This window comes from Schistocerca piceifrons, chromosome 1, assembly GCF_021461385.2.
Source record: "Schistocerca piceifrons isolate TAMUIC-IGC-003096 chromosome 1, iqSchPice1.1, whole genome shotgun sequence".
Classification (NCBI taxonomy): domain Eukaryota; kingdom Metazoa; phylum Arthropoda; class Insecta; order Orthoptera; family Acrididae; genus Schistocerca; species Schistocerca piceifrons.
The window spans coordinates 424,466,553-424,477,895 of NC_060138.1; positions in this window are offsets into that span (position 1 = coordinate 424,466,553).

Sequence of the window (11,343 nt, forward strand, 5' to 3'; positions counted from 1 at the left end):
TTACTGAAGGTGAACTGTTAAAAGGTAAATTGAAAACTGGCGTGAACCTGTGTAACGCAAAATATTTTCAGGAGGTGGTACCCTGCAGCTCTTATATATTTGGAAAACGTCATATTCCCGCCTTGAGCTCCTATAAATAAAGCATATTAGTCAGACAACCAGCTTCAGTCGTCTGACCATCATCGTAGATTCTTAAAGGTATTCACAGCATCACGTCAAGCGAAATATAAAATCGTTATCGTCAGGCGATAAAAATATAAATAATACGAATTACATCGTTGCTGATGGTAAGACGACTGAAACAGCTGATGCAAGTAAGTCCTATAAAGTTGTATAAGCACCTCAAAGCCATAATACGATATCTTTCAACTATGTAACACACTTCGCTAATATTTGTCGATAGGAATTTACTTTTTTGATGCTGCACAGCAGTGAACTGTGGGCAGCTTCCCAGCTGAGGCGAGTGCTGCCTGACCTTTGGATCAGACGCTCCGCCGTCTCGCCGACCGGCGGTCCGTCAGAATACATTACGAATAAAACCTCACCGGTCCAAAAGCAGAAAGGGACAAGGCCAATCGAGTTAATTCAATACTAGGAACGCAGATTTCCATAAGGGGCAATGTAGGACCGGCTGAGCAGCGACTCCGACGCGCAGTCCACCCGTTTATTTTTCACTTCGCCAAAATCAAACCGTTCAGGAGCTCGGCCCCCACAGTTTCCAATACAGTTTTGAGCGTAGGAAACTGGAATATGGAAAGCTCACAGATCGTTTCACTCATAAAATTCTGTTTCACTCGTAGTCACAACATACAACAGTAACATACAACAGCTCATCATCACTCGTCAACTACCTCTTAATTTTCCTAACGGAGCGCAACCGAAGCTCCTAAAATTTCAACCAAACTACATATATCATGAAATTAACATTACACAATAAATAACAGTATTTATTCCACATAATACATTACATTGCATCTGCACACACAAAATCGTTGGAAACCAAGACAAGGAACGTTAACCGAGAAACGAGAAAAGAACACAAAAAGGAAGAAATACATACTGACTTCATTAATGTTTTACAGAATTCTTAACAGTTAGTAGCAGTAGATGTGCATTGACAAACGTCAAATAAATCCGTTACACTACTACGGTGTCGGGCCCGTTGTATGGCATGAGGCGATGTCACTGGTACCCGAGACCCGTTGCCGTCACGAAGCCAACACTGTGTCCCACAACGGAATCTATTTACTTCATCTGTATGCGTCTAGAGTAAATAGTGTAAATATATGTTCAAGTGTGAGGACATTTTCTAAACGTTTGCGTAGCGTATATCTGAGGCGGGACGCTGGCCAGGTTGACGAGCGGTTCTAGGCGCTACAGTCTGGATCGCGCGACCGCTACGATGTGATGTACACTGCTGGCCACCGTAAATGCAACACCCTGAAGGAAGCATCCGAATCAAGTGAAATTTACACCATGGGTTTGCAGCGATGAGATATGCAACTGATTAGAATTTCAGCGCAGACGCACATCACGCGCGCCTGTGGCGCCACCTCATAGCGCCATTGAAGGCTTGGCGATTTCGACGAGTGTACGTTCGGCACGTGTGTTTACCTTGTGGTTGTTTCACAAGACGATCAGTTATGCCTCGTAGACAACAGCGAACATCGTTTGATCAAGTATCCGAGTTCGACAGAGGAAGGATAGTGGCTTACCGAGATTGTGGATTATCATACAGAGAAATCGCTAGTCGTGTAGGACGAAACCAAACAACTGTAATGCGGATATGTGACCGTTGGATGCAGGAGGGTACGACGGACCGACGTGGTCGATCGCATTCACCTCGGTGCACCACTGCACGTGCTGATAGGCAAATTGTGCGCATGGCAGTGACGGATCGCTCAGTGACATCCCGAACCATAGCACAGCACATTGCGTCTGTAACGCATCATCCAGTGTCTGCGCGTACCATTCGACGCCGTTTACAGCAGAGTGGTCTGTCCGCAAGACGTCCATTGCTTCGTCTACCATTGACGCAGAACCACAGACGTCTCCGTCGCCAATGGTGTGATGACAGACGGATGTGGAGGGCAGAATGGAATGACGTTGTCTTTACTGACGAGGCACGCTTCTGTCTGCAGCACCACGATGGTCGGATTCGAGTGTGGAGACACCGTGGAGAGAGGATGCTGGACAGCTGCATTATGCACCGCCACACTGGTCTTGCACCGGGTATTATGGTATGGGGCGGTATTGGATATTACTCTCGCACGCCTCTAGTACGCATTGCCGGTACTTTAAATAGCCGGCGCTACATATCCGAGGTGCTGGAGCCAGTTGTCCTTCCTTACCTTCAGGGCTCGGCCACAGCCATATTTCAACAGGATAATGCGCGACCACACGTGGCACGCATTGTCCAAAGGTTCTTCGTCAATAACCAGACTGAAGTGCTTCCCTGGCCGGCTCGCTCTCCGGATCTTTCGCCGATACAAAACATGTGGTCCATGGTTGCTCAACGAGTGACTCAGATTACATCCCCAGCTGCCACACCAGATGATCTTTGGCAACGTGTGGAAGCTGCTTGGGCTGCTGTACCCCAGGAACACATCCAACGTCTCTTTGACTCAATGCCGAGACGTGTGGCAGCAGTGATCTCCAACAATGGCGGCTACTCTGGCTACTGATTCTGGCAGGAACCACATGTCACAGACATCTGTAAGCGTAATCATTTGATACTTGGTCAACATGTTACCTACAAAATAAATTTTGTTGTGCTACCTCTTGTCTTTCTTGGTGTTGCATTTACGGTGGCCAGCAGTGTGTGTGATGTCCTTAGGTTAGTTAGGTTTAAGTTGTTCTATGTTCTAGGGGACTGATGACCTCAGAAGTTAAGTCCCATAGAGCGCAGAGCCATTTGATCCATACTGAGGCGGGACGTGGGGATGAGCCCGGTATTTACCTAGCACATGTGGGAAACCGCCTGACAACCACATCCCGGCTGGTCGGCTCACCTGCTCACGTCGTTAATCCGCGAGGCGGATTCGATCCGGAGCAGACTCGCTTTCCTGTGTCGTGGAAGCGGCGTTTTAATGAGGTCAGGTATCCGAAGTACAATTGTCATAGGGTGACTGTCCAGAATGACGAGATTAAGAGCAAGCGCTTGAAAAAGGCAGATCGCGTAATCAGCTGATAATGTGGAACAAATTGTGAATGTGATACAGCCTAGGTGTACAACGGAACTGTCTTTAAAAAAATAGCACATGATACGAAAAACGTGCTGAGAAATGCTTATAGCCTCGTGCTCTTGCGCATATTCTGTGACTAAAAGAAGTGCGGGCATACATTATTGCAAGTTGTGCAACGTGATACCCCGAGGACAACGATGTGCAGCGGCAACAGGAAATTTGACTTCTTGCCACTACAAGGACGCGGCAGAGCCAGTGCGGGCTGTGACTGTATACGAGGGGCGTTCAAAAAGTTATGCATACATTTTTATCTCGGTCAGTTTCGGTTGAAAAGCTGCGGAGTTCGTTGTGCGACATCACGGTATTTTCCCGCATCAGCCTCTATTGTTTCATGAACTTCCAGCTGGTAACGGTGCTATACGTAGCCTTCAAAATGGCGTCTGTGAGCAAGGTGCGTTCCAAACAGAGAGCTGTCGTTGAGTTCCTTTTGGCGGTAAACAAGAGCATCGCAGATATTCAGAAGCGCTTCCAGAACGTGTACGGAGACCGGAAAGTGAACGAAAGTACGGTGAGTTGTTGGGCGAGGCGTCTGTCACACTCGCAAAAAAGATACATTGGACTTTCCTTGATCATCCATCCCACAGCCCGGACTTCGTACCTTCCGATTTCCATCCGTCTGGACCAATGAAAGATTCACTCTACGGGGAGCCGTAGGTAGATTATTGGGAGGTTATTGACGCAGCAAGAAGTTGGCTCTTACGTCGACTGGTAGAGTGGTACCATGTTGGCATTCAGGCCGTCCCAGGAAGGTGACGTAAGGCCGTCGCACTGCACGGAGTTTATGTTGAGAAAAATGGTTTTGGAGCCAAAAGAATGGGGAACAATATGGCGTAATGGAATTCACAAGAAAGCCAACCTACAGAAAAAAGTGTTCCACTACTTACTGAACTCCCTCCATGTACATATGTCTCTGGGACGTTTCAGGCACCGACCGGGGATAGACACGGAGATATGCCGAAGGATAATTCCGGGGATACTGTCACTGTACGCTAGGGGGGCGGAGATCACAGCGAGGTGTGGCTGCCTGGGACGAACTGGCAATAAAGCGGAGCGCTGCATGGAGATAAGCTGTGGATACAGTGTCCTAGTTCTGCGCCAGATGTGTGTGCCCTCATCTGATCGCCTCACAGGTCAGTGCAACAGTATAACATGCAACGGCTATAATGGTTATAATCTTAGACCATGTCACCCAGTTAGGCGCTGGAACTGAGAAGGATAATAAAATCTGTGTAACCAAGTCCTGCCCGCAGATCAGCAGCGCTAGTAAAAAGCGCACGTGATCGTTTAAATTTTTGTCGCTGCCGACCGCGGCAGTCATGATTGAATGTGGTGAAGGAAATACCAGGGGACTTCAGTGAGTAAGTTCAGCGCTAAGATCATTGAGCTATGGCAGTGGCGAATTGCCAGAAGAGATTACATGTTCTGGGTTTTCTGCAGACACAGTTCTGCTGCCGTACTGGTAACAACTGCATCACATTGCTGGAGTGAAGTCCCTCGACAACTGGAAACGTACTCCCAATTTTAAATACGCGGAATAGTATGACCCTTGTGAGCAAAAGGCATAAGTTGCACACAGATTCAGAGTGATATTCTAACGGTACTCGACCAAACGCAACGTCGCGTCCAGCCATAGCGAAACAGTTTGATCAAGGCCATAAAAGACGTGCGTGATGCTGATAGGGAAGGGAGGCCATAGACATCGTCCACGGACGATAATGACCAGGCGATAAGGGAACTGATACGCTCCAGCCGCGGTTCTCAAATGCCTTCGTGGGCTTGGAGCGGATTTCTATCGTCGAGGAATTAGTAGGACAATCCCATTGTTGTTTACAGAGACTTGATCACTATTTTGAAAGATAATATCATGTATGTACGTCACTCTGAAGTGAAGTGCAGTAGCCATTAAAACTTTCTTGGCCTGCTATAATATTGTCTAACTTACTTTTTGAAATCCGCTCATAATCCTAGAAAACAAAAAGTGAAGAACCTTTGTAATATTGTTAACATGTACACGCTCCAGTCACATTAATGTGACCACCGCCTATGTTGGACTTCAAGGGCAATAACCAACCACAGACGGTAGGGGGCAGCACTTGCAGTGAAAGACTTGTTCAGCATGTCGGTGAGACACGGAGGGCAGAGTAGTTGATCGCGTAATGCTGAAACAAAACAGTTTATCTGACATTCAAAACGGCATTCGGTTCAAGGGTGGAAGAATTTCCGAAACGGCTAAGTATGTGAACAGCAAGCGTGCCGCCACACTATACTATCCATGGCAAAATGGCGCTATCCAAAATGTGGACCGAAGAACTGTGGTGTCATCGATGACAGCGATGAACGGCAGCTGCAGAAATATGTACGGACGGATAGAAGTGCAGCTGTTAGCAACTGATCGACCAAATGAATTCAGGGACTACTAAAAGTGTCTCCTCAACCAACGTCCAGCGAACGCTGCTGCGCTTGGGCCTCCTCAGCAAGTGCCTGGTTCATGCACCCAAGCTGGCTGTTGTTCATCGATGGCTCGAATTTGCACGCCAGTACCGCTACAGGACGGCAGGTGGCGACAGGTGTCATACTCACATGAATGGCGTTTTATGCTCCATCAGACAGATGGCCGTTGGCGTGCTATGTGTGAAACGTCTGAAAGCAAACAATGAGGCAGCGTTATGGTCTGGGGAATTTTTTCTTGGCACTCTTTGCATGACCTCTTCATTCTGAAAGGCACAATGGACCATAAAAGGTATGCATCTATCCTAGGGAACCATTTCCATCGCTGCAGGGTGTTTGTTTTTCCTCGGCCTGACGGCATCTACCAGTAGAACAACGCATCATGTAACACAGCTCGCAATATACGTACGTGTTTCGAAGAGCACCAGGATTACTTCGACACTCAATAAATCAATCCTCACCAGGACATCACTTTCGATGTGAAGCAGCAGCATTATACTGGCACTTCGTTTTCCATACTCCCCTGGCCACCAAACTCCCCGTATTTAAAACCAATCGAGAATCTGGTGGACCACCTCGATTGGGCTGTTCGCCCCATGGATCCTGAACTGAGATACCTAACTCAAATGGCGACCGCACCGGATTCGCTACGGTTCCGCTTCCCTGTCGGTACCTTCCAGAGCCTCACTGACTATCTTCCTCCACATATCGCGCTGCAAAAGGCTGTTACTCAGGCCTGCAGATGTCTCAGGCTACTTCACAGGTTTACTCTGTAAAAATACATTTTTAAGATTCACAGTAAATGTGGGGAGGTGCCACTAACTGTTTTGCCAAATGGGGGAAGTGTTAGAGTGAACCTTCGCTGTTTTATTCTCGCAATATGTCAATGTCACACCCTACATGATCAAGCCATAGGAGGACGTAAAATAGGCGCCTGAAAAAGCGTAAGGACTCTTCGCTGCTCCGGATCACATTCAAATTTTGTCGAATGGTTTTGAACGGTTCCTAGTCGCTCAAGAGCAAAAATTGCGGTCATGCTGCAGTCCAAAGGGGTGCGATCACATTCAATGGGAATACAGCCATACAATGTCCATAGAGAAGGACTGAAACGTCCGAAGGTGTCGAAAGTGTTAAAGGTTGCCAAGAACGTCTTCCTTTTCCTGACCGCAATGCGAACTGCAGTTTTCGACAACTAAATGTGTGGGAATCAACGACCAAGTAAAAGGGTGGTTCAATTGACTATTGATGCCCTTTGTGCCACCGCCTGAGGCCTTTTCGTTTCGATTCTGAGCGGCGGGTTGTCTGAAATGGTGTTTCCAAAAGAAAGTTGCTTTATTTCAATGCTGGGCATCGCGGTTCTGACCTCCATCGCAGAGGCGTCGAAGCATGAGGTTAAATGTGGGTGAAGCGATCTGTGACGATCTTCCCCAAGGCGAGATATGTGCAGGGTGACGTCAGGCAGAATTTTGGTGAAATTTGGTGTCGATGATATCATTAACCAACTTTAGGCATTACATGAACTGATATCTGGCCTTTTTTCTCGCATTTCTCAATCTTAGAGGCGAACGGTGACGTCGCAGGGTGCCATGGTTTTGTACTATTACAGAGGAATGTTGTGGGAACCTTTGAGTCAAATTTCAAACTTTTGCGTCGGAATGTAAGACACTTAAGAGGTTCCGAAAAAATAAATCTTTAATTCGATTTCACAGTGTAGTTTGGCAGCTAGGTCACTGGCGTGTTTTTGCCATAAACATGAAAAATTATTAACAGTTTTGTCAGAGGATTATATCCCTCGCAATGGTTCCCTGCAGTCAAGTGTTCTCTGATACATCCACAGGCAGACGCATTAGTATTCTGCCAGGAGTAGGTGCTATTAGCGAAGCGAAAATAGCTCATCGAGAGTCCCTCCGTTGGTGAGATACGCGTGTAACATGCAAAGCCAGCAGCCACACAAAGTGTAGCCCAATGTTTATAGAACGGGAGGTTGCACTCTGTTGTCATTAAATTTTCATGTACTTGACATGCGCAAGCGTGCTAAACTAGAAGCACACGTCACACCTTCTTTGCCATTAGCTACCAGCACAGCATTTATGTTCTCTCTGCAGTATACAGGACCATGGTTTTCTCCCTTTAAAATGCAATCACCCAGTGACAACGGTCGCAGTTAGAGTGGTCCGAATGGAATACCATTACGTAGACGTCACGTATATAGATTCCATAATAATCAGATACGTTACGATTCCTTATGTATGTTATCTCATCAGCTTAGTAATAGGATTGCTAACTTTACGTCTTCTCTCTTCTTGTTTTACTGAATATTGATCCAGTCTACGAAGAGTTCCCTGTATTCCGAAACTGCAATTTAATTTTATTTATCTTCGCGACCGGATGCGCTTTCTGTCTCCAGCTGAGGGACAGAAGCGAAGTGCAGCCCGTGTACGAATTGTGTGAACTGTGTTTTGTTTGTGATCGTTTATAGCTGTCTGTGAATCGTAAATTTTAAGGCGGAATTAGGGATCAGCCTCAGATTTTACCGAAACGAGCGTGGGAAACCACCTAAAAGCACACTCAGGCTAGCCGGTGCTCAAGCCATGGTCGTAAATTCGCCGCACCGGGGTTGGCTCACCCAGTCTCGCAACATAGCGCATTGCACGTTACGCTATACGAGCAGATAATAAGATTGTTCGATCTACTAACGGATCATGTTTCGTAGAACATATAACATGCCAGCCTCAGTAGCAAATAGACACCAAACTTTATCCAGGTTTCAGCCAAAATAATTTGGCCTTCTTCCGGTGCAGCTCCCGCGGCCTACCGACCTCGTCCGCGTAGTGGGGTCTGCTGTGTCTCTTCAGCCCAAGTAATGTGGATTATGATTAGTTACTACAGTGCTACAGTTTTATACTTGACATGGCCAAACCTTGGCATGCAGTAGTTTAGTGTCAGTCGCTTCTGAAGAGGGCCAAATTATTTTGGCTGAAACCTGGGTAAAGTTTGGTTTCTATTTCCAACTGAGGCCGACGTGTTATATGTTCAATTATCACAGTTCCTGACAGGGAAATTATGTTTCGTGATTCATTAGTGAGCCATTGTTTGTCGAAATATTTTTACAAAGTAGTCACTTTGATTCCTTTAGGCAGTATTACTAGGTCCATTTTGGAACATTCTTACTTTGGACCAGGCAGACTAACTACTTGAATTGTACTACTAATCTTGCATATCTTAAATAATTATTTCTATTCATCTGGATGATGGACGCAATTTACTACTTCCTATTTAATGACGATATCTGCAAGCTGTTATCTGAGAAACTTGCGAAAGCTCGTCTTGAGATGCGAGAGAGAGCCGTCAGTAATCTTCAAACCTGTCCAGTCGTGAGCTTCTTATTAATGTTGCAGATGTTCTCAGATCACTACAATGTGATACTTCGGACAATGCAGGAGCTCCATGAATTATCTCTCTCCCCCCCCCCCCCCCCCTCCTTCCCCACAATTATCCGCCATTTTACGCCAAATCCCAACGAACATCTGAGAAGCATCCGTAAAACATTAAAGTAGTATATCTGTGTTTATAAGATCCCACCCGCGGTCTAGGGGTTGTATCTTAAATTAGTAATCAAAATGTACTAGGTCCCGGCATCGAATGTTTAAATGTTCAATAAAAACAATCAGCATTGGCGGACAAAGACTTCCGACGTAAGAAGTCACCCTCATTCAGCGAACGGTCTTGTCAGACAGGGCGGAGGAGCGAGCACAGGGTCAGGGCACTCTCTTGCCCTTGGGGTGGGAAACTACCCCTAAAGAAGGAGTAATCAGCAAGAATCAACGGCATAATTATACAGAAGAAATGGAAGCGATTACAGTAAAGACGTGTAATGTGTATCCACAGAACACGTACCTGTAACTGAAAGAGTGTCATTAACATCTCTCCACTGGCAGAAGATTCCGGACAAGTTCCTCAATCGGATCTACGTGACGTGATTGCAAAGGAGGAAGTGACCATGAGAGAAAGATTGAATAAGCGAAAGGATAACAATCTACGATCCGGGGCGTGTAATGTCAGACGTTTGAACGTGGTATGTTTGGGAGTAGGATTCATTATGAATAGGTAGGTAGGGCAGAGAGTGAGTTACAGTGAACCGGTCACTGATAGGGTTGTTCTCAACAGTATGGACAATAATAGTTCAGGTATACATCCCGATGGTGCTAGCAGAAAACTAAGAGACAGAGATAGTATATGAGGATATTGAACGAGTAATTCGGTACGTAGAGGGAGATGAAAACGTAATAGTCATGGGGGTTTGGAATGCGATTGTAGGGAGACGAGAATAAGAAAGGTTTACGGTAGAATATGGGATTGATAAGACTAACTGAGTTCTGAAATAAATTTCAGCTAGTAATAGCGAATACTGAGCTCGAGAATCATAAGAGAAGGATGTACAGTTGGTACAGGCTTGGAGATAGAAAAAGATTTCACTTAGATTACGTCATGGTCAGGCAGAGAAATCAGATATCGGATTGTAAGACGTACCCAGAAGCAGATGTAGACTCAAATCACAGTTTAGTATTGATGTAGAGTAGATTGAAGTGTAAAAGCTTCTCGGGAAGAAACAATGTGGAAAGAAGTGAGATACGGAAGTACTAAGGAATGGAGAGATACGCTTAAAGTTCTCAGAGGCTATAGACACTGTGATTATGAATATCTCAGTAGGCATTTCAGCTGAAGAGGAATGAACATCTCTAGAAACGGCAGTCACAGGTAAAATGGAGGTAACTGCCACGAAACCATGGGTAACAGAAGAAATATTTTAATGGATCGACGAAAAAAGGATGTAAAAACATGTTCAAGGAAATCGAGGAACACTGAAATAGAAGTCACTTAGGAACGAAATAAATACGAAGTGCAGGGAAGCTATGGTGGAATGACTGCATTAAAAATGTGTAGAGTTTGAAAAGGGAATGATTGTCAGAAGGACTGAATTAGAATATAGGAAGCTCAAAACAACCTTCGGTGAAATTAAAAGCCAGGTAACATTAAGAATGCATTGGGAATTAGAAGTAGAAAGATTATACGGAAAAGTAGAAAAGAGTACACACACGTATTGGAAGAGAACGATGGATGCCTCCCTGAGCGGTGGACTGTCTGGTGATGCGACAGACGAAGAAACAGGAGTCATATAGAAGACATAGAGGATACAGTATTAGAGACAGAATTTAAAATAATTTTGGAGGGCCTAAGATCAAATAAGGCAGAAGGGATGGAGAAAATTTGATAGGAATTTCTAAAATCATTGAGGAAAGTGGCAACAAAACGACTATTGACGTTAGTAGGTAGAATGTATGAGGCTGGCGATATATCATCAGGCTTTCGGGAAAACGTAATCCACACTATTTCCAAGGTAGCAAGAGCCGACAAGCCCGAGAATTATCGTGTAATCAGCTTAATAGCTCGTGCATCCAAGTTGCTGGCAAGAATAATACATAAAAGAGCAAAAAAGAAAATTAAAGATGTGTGTGCGGAGCGAGGTGGTGTATTGGTTAATACAATGGAGTCGCATTTGGCCATACTGATTTAAGTTTTCCGAGATTTCCCTAAATCACTTCAGGTAAATTCCAGGAAGGTTCCTGTGAAAGGGCATGGCCGACAGCCT